The 15,361-nt window shown below is 42.4% G+C and overlaps 1 protein-coding gene across 1 annotated transcript in view; it reads right to left on the bottom strand.

The window, feature by feature from the left end:
- Positions 1-13,655, bottom strand: part of prr36a (proline rich 36a) — a 37,183-nt gene extending 23,528 nt beyond the window's left edge. The window contains exon 1 of the mRNA XM_033623722.2: positions 13,424-13,655. The gene's annotated coding sequence lies outside the window, so the exon portion shown is untranslated. The remainder of the gene's footprint in view (positions 1-13,423) is intronic.
- Positions 13,656-15,361: the final 1,706 nt, after the last annotated feature.

Below are 15,361 nucleotides of genomic sequence, written 5' to 3'. Positions count from 1 at the left end.
CCCTGAATTGCGCTAAATCAATATCGGATTGTAACAGACTTCAGCAAATAACGTTTTGTTGTATTGTGGTGATACTAGTGAAACTACTATTGTTTAGACTGACAAAACAAGATACTTGAGGACAGCACTTTAGGCTCTGAGATATAATTACAGTAATGTATCACAATTTTCTGACATTTTATAGACCAAACAAATGATACCTTTATCAAGATGTCAGATAAACTTTTAGTGAATATATTTTGGTTGCAGCCCTAGTTTGGATATTAATCCAACCACTTCAGTTGCCTGATGTTGAGTTTCTTCGGTAAGATTCATGTCAATGATTCAGCTGCTCCACGATGATTAATGGTACAAAGTGAATGCCTAAAGCAGCAACGGCATCAAGAGCACATCCGACCCATCCACATTCCAGCTCTACTGACTTCCTCAAGACTCCTCAGGGCTACACAGTGACAGCTGGCCGTGCATATGTGGGTGTGTGTGCACACTAGTAGGGAGTGGAGGGGTCAGAGGGAGCCCAATGAATGTGTGCGTGCTGTGTACATCACATGGAGCCGTGTGTGAGGAGAGTGCGAGTGAGCAAATAGTGTAGGATGAAAGTGTGCATGATGTGAAAATGTCATTGGCACAAATTTACATGCATACAGACAAAATAAGTGAAAACTAGAATTAGCTGCCTGCCACTTCATGCATTCTTTCAAATCCACAGGCACACTTGATGATCTCTACATTCTTACTAGAACCGCACCTTTGACCATTCATAACAAATGAAAGCAGGCTTGTGAACTTGACCATGTTCAGGGTGTAGGAGTGATCAGCAGACAGCATATGTAGAGTATGACAGCGTTTACAACTAAGATATGAAACCCATGTGTCTTGTTTGTTCATCAACTTTCCTCCGGTGTTTGCTCAAGGCGTGAGCACAGAAAGAAAAACAGGCATACACAAATGTATGTAAATAAAACCTAAGAGGAAGAGGGTGGTCGGTTTATTCAGTGGAGTAATGAACAAAACAAGAGGTTTAATCATGTTTGGGAAAGGACGGGGGTTTCCCCACTTTGGACTCAAGCTCCAGTCTCGGTTCAACATTATCAGATGTAGAGAAAACTGCTCACTTTAACTCCAATCCCTGTCTACTACCACCACCACCACCACCACTCCAAAAAACAAAAGAAATTACAGAACCCGTTCTTTACTGACCAATGAAGAATCTAAAAACAGATTCATGCTAAAAGTGGGACAATAAATTGACTTGGAGCAGCAGGCTTTTACACACACAGCCTCCCATTTCTCTATCTGACCATAGAAGGCAGTAGTGCAGTTTCTGCTGTATCACCAAGTGAGTGTTTAGTTCACACACACTCAGTGTGACAAGAGAGCCAGAGAAAGAAGAGAAATTCAATCTGCTGTTGGAACACACACACACACATACATCTCAGAGCATGGTGACAGGAGAGGCAGAGTACATATGAGCCAAGCATTTGAATATACAGCTCTACAGAGCACATTGCTGAATAGCTGCCTCCATCTCTGCACACCACGAGTCTTTGCAGCTCTCTCTCGCTCTGGCACACAAACACAAATATGGTACATCATGAGTCCTTGGAGTGTATTTCACAAACAAGGCCAAGAAAAAGGATATTTATCATTTTCAATGTTTCTATCTTACTCCTCTCGCGAATAAGAGTGACTGTGCTCCAGCTTTGATCAGTATCACAAAACTAACTTGTGACTTCTACAGTTAGAAAAACAAAGTCAGTTGAAAGCAGGCTAAGGACAGCAATGTATCATCAAAAGCAGAAAGCATGAAACAAATATGCACTGTACACTGATAACCAGAAAAGCACCAACATTGTCACATGTAGTGTTGTCACGGTACCAAAATTGGGACCCACGGTATGATAACAGTGAAAGTATCACGGTTCTGAGTAGTATCAGGATACCACAGCAAAAATTAGGCAGATGTGCCTTTTGTCATTTATAAAAAGATAAATCACTTTTCTATAATACATCACTGATATTTCAATGGAATAAATTACTTATTGACTTATTCATACTTCAAAAACAGCATCAATAAGTGATTAACATGGGGGGATTAAAATAAAATAAAATAAAAATCAACCAGCCACCCTCCTCCCCTGACAAGTAAAGAACAGTCCCTTCATAAGTAAAGAACAGTCCCTAAAGTGCAGTGAGGTTTGTGGACCGTTACCTGCCACAAAGAGAGAAATGTGAACGGCTCGTTTCTCCTCTGACACGTCACACACCTGTGTGCCACCACGACTCACCTGTTCAGGTACTTATGACACAATTACCAAGAGGAAATTATTGGACCTGGAGCCGGGCTTCTCAGTCGCCGTTATCTTGCGGTGGCCATAGCGCTCCGCCGTATTCCTGTCTGTGACCCCCATTCAACCCACAACCGGCAGGATTCGCCTTTCATTTCTGCTGCTGGTTGAAATCTGTACTCGCACAGTGTGCTCCTGAATGATTTCTTTTGCTTGCACAAAACTATTTTTAGTCGCAAATGCGAGTAAAATGCTCGCACCATAGAGCTCTGTAGTGGAAAACAAATCACTGTAGCATATACAAACAAATCTAGCCTACAAGTAAAAAGAAATAAATAATAACTTTCACTGCTTAAAGATACTCAATAGCTCAGCTAACACCTGAAATGTCACTGGAAAACAAACCACTGCAGCAGCATACTGAGTGCCAGGTGGCCAGCGCACGCCATTATTGGACGGTGCATGGACACTCACCCTCTTGCGATTGGACTTTGAACTTATCCTACAGTAGTGGTACTGTGAGGTACCGTAGTACTACAGTACTCCAACATTATGGTATCATATGTACTGTGGTGTGTTTAAGTAGTCTGGTAGCCGTGGTCTACCGTTGGTACCAGTATACCGTGCAACACTAGTCACATGTAAGTCTATCTTCATGCTTAAAGCTCACTGTGTGTGAAATAGTCTTCACTTCTCTCCAGCAAAATCATCTAACATAATGTGATCTTAAAATGATGCTGACAGCTTCCACCGGGTTAGAAACAACCAATAAACATCAAGCCAATGGAGGATGATGTTGCTTGTCAGCCACTATCAGTATATGTGCAACACTGCCATTGGATTATTGACTTTTGGCACAGCATCCCACTGGCTGTGAATAGCACAGACACCCTGAAATGGAAATTCCTTTTCTCTGAGAAAATCCTGTTGTCCAGGTCATAGCTTAAATTTGACAGAGGCAACCACAGCTGCTGTTTGCTATGGACGATGTTTTTTTGCCGATCTGTGAGGATTCATCAGTTCAGAGGGGATTTGTTCTGGTTTTGAGTACTGCCTCTGCAATGGTCGAGCAAACCTATCATGTCAGACTTGTGTGTTGGTATAAACTGATGAAAAGAAAGAGATTGCCCTTGAAAATAAACCACACAAGTTTCAGCTGTCCAGAACATTTGACATGACAGTACTCCACCTGTTCCACCAGAGATGACATATGACCAAGGTGAGTAGGCTGGAGATGACTGTCAACATTACAACACCCATTAATCACCTAATGCATTCCTCAGCAGGGTTTCAGACAGGCGAGAAAACACACGCACACATACTCTTGTACTTCTATCTTTGTGAGGACTCTCATTGGCATAATGCATTCCCTAGCCCCTTACCCTACCCTTAACCGTCACAACTAAATGCCTTACCCCAACACTTACCCAAACCCTGATTCTAATCTGAACCTTAAAACCAAGCTTTAACTCCCAACCAGGCATTTGGGAAAATGAGGACTGGCCAAAATGTCCTCACTCTGGTTAAAAATAATTTTTGTTTGGTCCTCACCATGTAGCATGTATAAGTACACACACATATATATACACACACACATAGTAAGCAAAACAACCCCATTACTTGTGGGGCACTGGGGGATAATTATGTCGAGAGATGCTGGTATTCTCTCTCCTGGTCTCTCAACAATGTCTCATTAAAACAAAACCACAGAAACGCATACTGTCTGTACATCCCATCTATTTACTAAAGAGCCCACAAAAGCTCTTCTCAATTCAAGCTTACGTTACTATTGGAAGACCAGTCAGAGCTACTGCAGGGCCTGGTTCCTGAGCCCGTGTGCTAAGTTGTCATCATCAGAAACACTGTTGCATCTGAATGTTGTTACTGTAAATGCAAAACTAAGAGTAATTAATGTCCCAGCTGTACTATCAATGTAGATCTGTCCAATTTAAATCAAAGCTAAAAGTGCTTTTAAGAGTAACCACTAGTCAAAACAATAGACAACATAAATCGGAGAATTCTTACTGTTCCGAAACACAAAACTATACAACCTGCTTTCCATTGATATGTGGTGAATGATTCGCTTTTGTTCTGGTACAACAGGAGTGATGCCTTTAGGCTGCATTATGCCAAAGAAAAGGAAGCACTCCAATCTTAATTATCTGTTTCCGACTTCTATTGTCAGCATCCTGTGGATGATGCATTTTTGCAATCTAAGAGCATAAAAACATCACCAAAAGCCACAGCGCTGCTAAACACCCACATCTAATGACCTCCCTCAAAGAGAGGAAGGATTATTGTTGGGTAGGACTGTTATTTATTCATCATAGGGTACTTAGCTGGAAAACCATATTTTACAATTTGAGCTGCTGTGGGTGATGTAACCACAAATAATATTGACACGGATAAATGAAGTATAAAACCTAAGAAAACAGATGAGCGCTTATGATGATTCACCATCTTATAGCTTTTTTAAGGTTCTATTGTTTGTTTTTTTCTTCTGCCTCACCACCAGATCCTGAACACCACTAAAGCTATTTGTTGGCACCTTCCCCAGCCAGTCTTTGTTGATCGCCATGGGTGGACCTGTTATTTTGTGTGTGTGTGTGTGTGTGTGTGTGTGTGTGTGGGGGGGGGGGGGGGGGGGGGGGGGGGGGGGGGGGCTCCTCACCCCTTGCAAAAAGCTATCAAGAAGATGAATGACACGCCATGCATCTCGTTATCTGTAGACAAAGGAACACATTAACCCTCAATGATTTTACCGACTGACCATCTTCTCCTCATCTGTCCAAATAACAAGACTGTGTGCACGTGCTGACAAGCCCTACATCACCATATTTCATCCCAAGACTGCGTTCATGCTGAGGAATACTTCCTCTGAATAACCCAGCTTATTATCTACAAATTGCGTTCTCCAAAGTGTCTTTTTGCCATGAACCCCTGCGTTTCTGAGCAGTAATTTATCCAAAGCAAGTGGCCTAGGCTTAGGACAACTATGACCCGATCAAGCTACTACCCAGATACTGAAAATCAACTCCAGCTTTAACATTTGGAGTAAAGCCAAATCCCTAAACAAAATGATGATACATTCTTGTGCCCAAAACCCGCTAGCAACCAGACATAAAATGCTAACTGTTAATGACAACATTACAGCACATTCATGATCAAAACATTGACAAACAATCTACATATGTTAAGGCATAAACACCCTTTGTTGAAGAGTAACAGATTGACTTAATTCATTATAAGACGATACACCTGGAGGAAAATGCACCTGGAAGACATCCAACTTAAGACTTGAACATGGTCAAACTCTACAGTGTCATATAAAGCTTCAATGATAAGCCCAGATTGTTCCAAGTGTACCATAGCAATGTGTAACCCCCCCTAATAAGCATGATTTACAGACAAAGATAAGGGATGTGACTTAAACCTAAACCTTTAGATCAATGGAGAAGATGATAGTTCCATAAGAATAGCACAGCATTATAATATTCTGTTCACTCTGTCTCCATAGATAAAATATTCAAACAGATTTGATTTAAAAAGCCCCTGACAAGATGTTAGCATTGACAAAAAACAATTAAACAATGCCCTTTGCCGAAAAAAAAACACTTTCATCAAGAGGGGGTTGGGTTTGAGGCTAAGCAGGCAGCTTATTCTAATCAATTCCACACAGGACACTAACATGTGCTAAGTGACTGTAAGCTACTCAATAAGGCCATTAGGAGCAGGTGGTTAAGTGTGCCTACAAGTTAAGTGGACTAAGCCAGTTAGCCTTTAAGGGAGTGGCAGTCCAAACGGGATAGACTAGCAGCTACTGGCAGTGGAGTGGTCTGAAAGGCTGAAGGGAAATGGGTTGCAATCTGTTACAAACCTGGCAGGGTTTTAAAAATGCACCAGTCTGCTGCCAGTCCCTGCAGCCACCGGGATAGGCTGACAGTGGGGCGAGTTAAGTAGACAGGGTGGCATCATCAACAACCAGGGAGAGAACTGAGTGTATGTAATCAGATCAGGTCAAAAACAACAACAACACTCACCATGATCATCTTAAGTGTGCGTGCATAACTGAGTATAACATTTGAGTACTATGAATGAGGGGGAGGGGGGGGGACAAACCCTATTGTCTGCACTGTGCACCATGTAACCCCCCCCCCCCCCCCCCCCCCCAGGCATGGTGCCGAGGGGGGTGGGGGCGGGTTTTGAGTGGATTAACTGGTGCAACGAGATGGAGGAGCAGCTGGTGTGGGTAACTTCACCCAAAAGAACCCAGGGATATCGAATAGGCTGCAGGGTGAAAGAGGGAGGGAGGGATGACACGATGATGATGGGTGGTGACATGGATATTACATGCAGGGACTTAATGCATACAATCTACGATCAACCTGTTCATTAAGGACTGCTAGTTTGTCACAGGTTCAATTTTACTTCCCATTTAGACACCTACATCTGCTGCTGTAGTCCCACGCCACTGCTAATTCATGACATTAAAAAGTTAAGGCCCAGACAGACCACACCAACGTCAAAGACTAGTGACAATGAAGGATGACTGTTGCGTCACTTGTGTCTCAGCAAAAAAGTTGCACCATAACCACTGCAAAGACAACAACAAATGGCCAACTAAAACATCAATTCTGCACCTGCATGAAAGGAAATAACTCTTCACATCAGCAGGTGGCGGTAGTCTGTATTCGTCATTTAAAAACGGACACTGGAAGACTAACAGGATGGACTCAATACACCAGTTAGCACTTTAACAACACAACCCAATGTTGACAGAACAAATGATATTTACCATGCGCTAGCGAAAAATAACACTAACAATTACGAACCGTTTCTGCTAAATAGCTCAATTGCTAAAAACATGATCCTACCTAAGCCGTATTTTTTGCTTTCCTCGCTTCTGTATCTCTTTCTGTGCACTGTGCTGAACTACCAATCAGTGATTTCATTCACCAAGGAGCTCCACTGTCTTCAACGCAAAGCCGTCAAGGGCCAACTAATGTCAACGTTGTGGCACATAACCACAAAAACTAGGGTGACGGACGCTCATCGATGGCCTGACATTGACAAAGGCCGAGCATTGGCTTGGTGTGTCTGGGCCATAGACTTTATAAAAGAGATGGACAACATGATAGCTCCTCAAAAAAGTGAGGCCCAAAACATCTCGATTGCAACCTGGTGTCTGGCTGCAGTACAGGCCATAAGCCCCATCCCTCCATGTTAGTAGATGGGATATGGGCCAAAATAAAAACAGTACATGTCAAATAAATTTATCCAAAAAATGGTTTCTGTCATTGTAAGTAGTTCTTATCACGCTGCCATTTGTTCAGATGTTTTTATACTAAGTTTGGTTTTAATTAATAATGTGATACTATAAAAAGGGGATTTGATGTTGTGACTGACAGCTATGTGTGCCAATCTGTGTGCACGTGATCAATGGCGCTGCTAGCAATGGGGCTGGACAGGTGTTTGGGCGGGAACTTGACACTGCGGAGATTGCTACTGCGCAGACTCTGGCTCCCAGTAATGTCACCAGTTAAAGATGGCAGCAGCTGCATCTGGGATATTTTGGTTTCAATTTTGTACCATGGTGGTAAGCGAAGATGCGATGTCCATCTTTATGTACAATCTGGGCCTTTAGATTGTTCATACTGTAAATGCCAACATAAAGCATCAGTTTCTGGTCAAGCTAACATTTGCTCACTTCCTCTCACCATCTCATTTTTAGATCAGTAAAATCAATTAAATGTTGTTTAAATGTTTACCAACAAATAATTATCCCTTAAAGACACACCTGCTCACAAAAGTAAAGTTTAACCTCATTTGAAACAGAGCATGTGTGGTATAAATTAGTAGAGAGGCTGCAGGGGATTGCTAGAAATGGATGGATAATATAGCTCAGCAGGAAGTTATAAAATGACTATGGCTATAAAATCGATTTAGACCAGCCATACTGCAGTATAAGACTCATACCAGCTATCCGCCAAGGACCTTTGTCCTGTTATCTCCTTCTCTTTTTCCATTTCCTGTTGCTGTCCAATGTCAACTAACTAATAAAAGTAGGAGGAGGAGGCTGGAGAGGAAAACCTCGTATTCACACATTTCATTACTTTGTGTTAAAAGCTTTTTCAGTAACTTAAATTAAGTATTAAAAAACACAAGACAAACGAATCAAACTAAAATATGTCAAGGATGGTTGGCTGTAGAGAAGCCAGAGCTGATATCACATTTGCCGTATTAAAGCCAGCCAGCGGCTCCTCTCCTTTGCACCAGTCAACTGGCTATAGACAGGCAGGCAGATAGTCAATACAATGCTGGAGGGCCCGAGGGCCAGATCAGTTACCATGCCTCTGACTGGGCAGGGGTGAGCTGAGGCCAGATGGACAGTGATCCCACACCTCGCCTGCCTCTCTGACAGTCACACCCCTGATCTGTGCAAACCACACACAAACCCATTACTGGATACACACAGGATTGACTTTCTCTTGCATATCGAGAGGCAGAGCAGGGGATGAGAACAGGATATGCCCGGCGTGCTCAACACAAACAAACACACCCATATAGCTGCTGTGCACTCTGATTCACCTCAGACAGACCTGGATCAATAACTAAATGGATCAAAATATACGGCTTTGCTTCGGTAGAGACAGCTGCTACACACAGCAAATGGGGTCAAGCTGAGGAAACATGCTCATCATACAATATACTTGTGCACCGTCTCTTTTTAAACAGTTAAAACACACACACACACACACACACACACACACACACCCCTTCTTGTTAGCTGCAAATATGCCAGATCTATACAATGCTGCATTATGTAACAATGCAAATACTGACCCAAATTCACCCTTTAAAATTTTTTTTTAAGGTCTTCATTGGCAAGACAATGCTGAATGTCTACAAGATAGCATGCAAGACTCCCAAAATGAGCTAACAAACAGACTATAAAAGTGCTGAATTACTCTTTCAATAATTACAGTGCACTGAGCCCAGCTTCACAGTCCCAGACAGACTGAGTGCCTAAAAATGCAGCGCCAGCGTCCACCGCTTTATCCTAATGGGCAGGAGAGTGCCAGCCTCCAAACCACAGTGACGAGAGTTACAGCACTACACCATCTTACCATCCCACAGCTGCACAGCCAGGAGCAACACAGGGGATGCACAAGAAACCTGAGGGTGAATAATGAAATGTAGTTTAACCCTGAATGTCATCTAAAGCAGATGCAGCAAAGCACGAAGGAGCTGAATATCCACAGGGGTGGGTCTGAGCCTGACACTGGTTGCAGGCTGTAAAAGCAGCTGACTTCCAAGCAGATGCAAATGCTCTGCCCTGTGCAAGAGCTGTGCTGTCCTTTCAGCTGTTCTCAGACAAGGTACAAGCTGAAGAGTGCCAATGTCCCTGTGGTATACATGATAGCTTTTATAAATTCACTAAGAGCTGAAACAATTAGTCAATGGGCAACAATTTTCATATTAAATTAGCTTTTTTTTTTAAAATAAACTTCCCAACATTTTCTGGTTCCAGCTTCTCAAACCTGAATGTGAATTTGAGCTTTATCTTCTCCATAATGGCTATAAAAACACCAAAACACTGATGCTTCTTGATACGGCAGGGTCAAATTGGTGAGTACATTCTGTTCTCAGTGTTGAATCACGGTGGAGAAAAGATCTGAACCCATGACCTCAACATCCACAACCATTATAACCTCTCACAGCTGTTGCACTGATGCACATGAACCAACACTAAGCTGAATAAACAGCACAGACCATCAGCCCCCCAGATGTATTAATCCAACAGCAAATCACACCATTTAACAGAGGGAAGCTGATACTACAAACAGAAGCAACTAGTCTTTGTTCACAGGTCTGTCATCTCAGATAAAATCAACTTTCTGGCAGGTTGGCGTAGGTTGCTGAATCTGACACAGCTTCACAAGCTTAAGAAGAGCTCTCAAGTAGATGAGCATAAAGTATTCAGGGTGTTCAAAGTATTTCAGTGACGATACAGGGCAGGTATTTCACCCACTCAGTTACAGAGCATTAGCCTAGATTTGCTTCTTAATGTTTGGCATTTTGAACAGTCACACGACCACAAATGTAGCAATGTCAACCACCTGCATTTTTTCAGACTGTCGCGCCAGAAATAAACACCCCATTAGGCGCCACAGACCAGCCTGAGTCATAGATGTAGCCATTTTTAAGTTGACAAAACTAAAGAGAGACAACATACTATGAACTTGAGGCAATCCTGCAAACCAACAGATAAAGGAATAAACTTAGAAAAGTAAAAAGTTCTAGCAGTTGTAGATCATTAAGTTACTGTAAATATTATGACTGTGACAAACCGTGTTCAGAGCAGTCAGGGTTTATAAAGTACTTCCTTTGCTTAATGCTTGCAGTTTCCTCTTTTGTAAACCACCTTGTCCAATCCCTTGAGACTTATCTCAAGGTTATAGGATGCAGTGAAATGAGAGAACTATTTTGAGCAACTCTTCTGGCTTGCTTTGGCCTTTAGGAAGCGGAAAGGGAAACAGAGGTGTTGACAGTGGAAGTTGCTGTGCAGAATGAAAACACAGGGCTGTGTCCCAATTCAGACGTTGGGTCTGGCTAAATCCGTGGGTCTTACACAGAAACTGAGGGGCAGGCAAAACCTGTTCCTGATCCTCTGGAAATAACATAGTCTAGCCTCAAAAAGACACAAAAAATAACAGTCGACTTAGAGGGATCGACGAAAATGCTTCCCTTGACCTGTTCTTTTTAGGGCTATTTGAAAGCTAAAAACTTAAAATTGATTTATCACCTTGAGCTCATTACCTTTTCTGATATCTCTTAAGAATTGCTTATAAACGTGATGATTCTGAAATGATGACATGGTTCAAAAGTATGTTAGAAGAAAACAGATTACTCCTGTTTCTCAGAAAAGCCAGCTGTGAAATGTGGTTAAATATAATAGATTTCACATACTCTATATCGGTGACTGACATTGACAGTACTTCTTACTCAGCACTTCTTCTCCCAAATCCCTTAGAGGTCTAACAGGAAGTCAGTTACATAAGCAGTGTCACAATGTAGGACAATACACTGTATGTTTCTGTCTGTAAGAGACTATGGCAAACAAAAGGAATATATACATTCCTGACATCAAAGGCCCACTTTGTGGCAAAGGGAAGAACATCTGGGCTTTACATTTCAATTTGGGGGGTTAATAATGTCAGAGGTAAAAAAACCAAAAAGTATTTAGAAAGAAAAGTGTTTGAATTGCAGTCATTATATTTTATACATCTTGTCAGTTGGACTCCAAACACTAAGGAAGTAAAGCCAATCTCAACAAAACGCTAGGGTTTAAATAGCTCGTAGAGGAAGTTACACGATTTCATTTGAACTTGTGATGGCTGACTGGCACCAGTGACTGTTGACCAACTAAGTGCAAATACCTGATAAATATAATGCAGCCCCATGATGTTTCCCAACGTTACTCATTAACAAAGCTCACCTTAACGCACCATTAAGAGCGTTGACCAGTGCACAATGGATTGTGGAATACTGCGGGCCACAAACGCTACACCAGTTGATTTTCAAAAGGGAGAAGAGGAGCACACTGATCAATTTACAACCTGTGATAGCGTAAACAGACCAGATACACCAGCTGACTACTTCATATTCAGGCAAAGACGGCTGCATCTCTGTGCCCTTGGTATGGGACATAGCATCAGTGATCCTTCAATGAGCGCTTGGAGCTCAGCCATAACGTCAGTAACAGTGTTATGGAAAGAGGGATCGAAAACCACATGCATGTGTCATTCACACATGGTTTCACACCCAGGCGAGAAACTCCTCAGCAACAACACACACACCCTCTGGCAGCAGTGGCACGAGGGTTTCAGGAAGCGACACAACCCCAGTGAGTGTCGGCATGTCAAATATCTTTTTAAACCCAGAGAGAGTCACTGCTCCCACACCCAAACCCTGCCCGCCACACCCACACAGCCCAAAACACACTGATTATGTAATGCAGACTGTGAGCCAAAACCTGACTGATAAACAGCATCCCTCTATCACTGAGATCTGCAGACGGTGCCGTCTGATAGTCTGCCTCTGAGCTCTCTGTATTCTTCGCTTTTCTCATGTGGCTCTGCCAAATCAAGAATGAGATCACTCCACGTGCAGGGATGCAAATACCAAAACAGAGATGATGGTTATCTTGGAAAGAAACAACTGAAAAGGCACTGAAGGACTTAGGTGTGCAGACAAGAAATCCAGGGTGCAAGCTACGTCAAAATGACTTATTTAAATCAGTGATGTGTGAATTCTGCTCATGCATACATTTTAGCAAAGCAGTTAATGAACAAATGATAAACAAAGACATGGCCTCCCCAGATAAACTGAAAAAAGAGCCCAGATGAGATATTTTCAATCAGTTCATTGACAGGAAATGCTACTATATTTTAAACACATGGAAGAGATGGATTTGTAGATATTCTCCCACCACACTGTAATGCTGTATTGTTTGGATCCCTGTCAACAACCCCTATGTGGTCCCAGGACCCCACGTTTGAAGTCATTGTTATGAGAGTTTCAGGGTGTTTTTTCATGCCTCAAGGGGAGCTTTAATAACACCATTTGTCTCTGAGCACAAACACGCTGAACTCTCCCAGGTTTAGCAAAGGGCCCAGCATAGCCTCACAGAACAATAGCGGTGTACGCTGGAGCAGCCTGCTGAGGGAAACACATGAAGCCAGTCAAAAAACTAAACCAGATACAAGTGAGACCGTGCCAGCTGAGTCTCGTACCAGTGCACACCAAAACAAATGGCGGTTTGAGAGTCAAACACGTTGAAACCACCGCCCAGCCGTTTCGTACCATGCTAACGTTACACATCCATCATCACATCCAGCCACACACTGGACTCTCCACAATGCAAACAGGGCGTCTGGCTTCACAACAAATGATGTTTGGTTCATTTAAAATTCGCACAAAATACCAGGGTGAGCTCCTCGGAGCAAAAACAGTCATTTTCGATGTACTTTACGGATAAAGTGGCACAAAGAAACGAGAAGGTGATGCAGCGTAACTTCAATTTATAATTGCGCTCGCGCAAAAAACGTTACAACGTCATAAATTGCCCGTACCTTCAAACTGCCGACTCTGTTCCTGGAGGCTCCTGGAGAAACAAACAGTCCCTCCCTGTCGGTCCAGCGCTGAGGGAAGATGCACTAAATATGTCGACAGAGCCGTAAATTTCACCAGACTAACAATAACCCCGCGCAGTCAGCGACGAGCGTCGCTCTCCGTGTCCTTCCCTCCACGTTTGAGCGGCGGTAAGCGGCGGCAGGCTGCTCCCCTTCATGTAGGATGGACCCAGGCGGGAGGAGGGGGGGACGGGGGAGTGACCGAGGAGTCCGGCGGCAGATTGAAGACGAAGCGTGGTGGTCATAAAGAGGATGCATATTAAATCCCGCGAGCGGTCCAATCAACAGCGCGAGACTGGTGGTTATGCAAAGCAGCAGTGACGTCAAATTCAAAAGCAAGCTCGAGCCTTGGGGTCCGAGGCCACCTAGGGGTGCTGAGAAGAGTGTCGTGGGGATTTAGGAGTAGTTTAATTGTTTAAAAACGAAGGCCAAGGAGCGTTTATGATGTATGTAACACAGCTTTGTTGTTATGATGAAAATACACAAAACAAAAAACTTTAAAAGGCAGTAGCAAAACTAGGGTGCATCTTTTAATAGAAAGAATCACTAAATAATTAAATTCCAACAAGCAAGCAAAACATCCTCAAGCTGAATCGTCCAACAGAAAGCCAGTGAAAAGAGGTTAAAGGGCTATTCCAGCAATTTAATATTGCACTTTCATAAAGTTGGGGGACTCACAAGAAGCAAACTTGAAGCACTAGAGGCTGAGATATCCTGATTTGTGTCCTTTTGTCCCTACTATGGGTCAAACTACAAAATAAATACATAAAAATCCTACATTTCCCATGATAGCATTATTTCTTTTGACCCTGAAATGCCCATGTTACTATTGTTTGCACCAAATACATTTTGATTCTCAGTTCAAGCTGGGATAACCCTGATTACCATGTTTCTTTTTCAGTCTCCAGGAGACGGGATAACAAACTACCACAGTTTCACTTCTCTTGTGGTACTATATAAGAAACAACAAAATGAGGCTCCTGTCAGTGGTGTCTGATGATAGAAGAAGCAGTAGAATATTAACTAATGATCTATGTTGGAAATGCCAACACAGTATTTGGGATTGTCCATTTATTTGGCCCTTTTGGAGTAAAATTCTTAGACACATGAGTAAATGGCTCGGTAAGACTTTGCCAGTATCCCAAAGACTGTGTTTATTTGGGGGACAGATCACAAGTACATAGGGATGAATTCACCGTAGCTATAGTTGGAGTCATTACAGCTGCTAGAACAATACTCAGGTATTAGAAGTCAATGAAACCCCCAGAAATAAAAGAATGGGTCGACTATATGACAAAAACTGCCTCTTATGAATCCATGCTGACTAGGATGACTAACCAGGCTCAAGGACCAATCTGGGGGGATTTTTGGAATTATTTTGCATTGTCTGCGGGCCTGGAAGTGTGATTTTTGTTTTGTCTTTCCCTGGAAATTGTTTTGGTTTTGTTTATTCCTTTTTTAAACAAATATCACTGTTAATTTTAATGTGTTAATTTATTCAAATTTTATTTAGTTATTTTGATTGTTTTTTGGCAGATTGGGACTGGTGCTGTACCCCCTCTTGTACGGATCACTGTTACCCTGTTTGTATTATTTTTGCTAGTCAAGATCCAATGTCTCATTTGACATGTAGATCGGCCATGTTTCTGTTTCATTATTTTCCTTTATTATTGTTACTTGGCAGGTAAAATTATATGTGACACCAGCTATACCACAACAAAAAAACTCAGGGGCTTTATCACATGGAAATCAGGAGTATTTTAATCTGTGGAAGTAATTGCAATGAGGCTTCAGTAATTCCATTGTTGCCACCTACTGTGTAGGTCAAGTGTGTGATTCACTGTCATTCTCTACCGAGGAGCAACACAATCTCATCAG

Source organism: Epinephelus lanceolatus, chromosome 3, assembly GCF_041903045.1.
Source record: "Epinephelus lanceolatus isolate andai-2023 chromosome 3, ASM4190304v1, whole genome shotgun sequence".
Lineage (NCBI taxonomy): Eukaryota > Metazoa > Chordata > Actinopteri > Perciformes > Serranidae > Epinephelus > Epinephelus lanceolatus.
The sequence above is the reverse complement of the archived record's forward strand: the minus strand, read 5'-3'. Positions and strand labels throughout refer to the sequence as shown.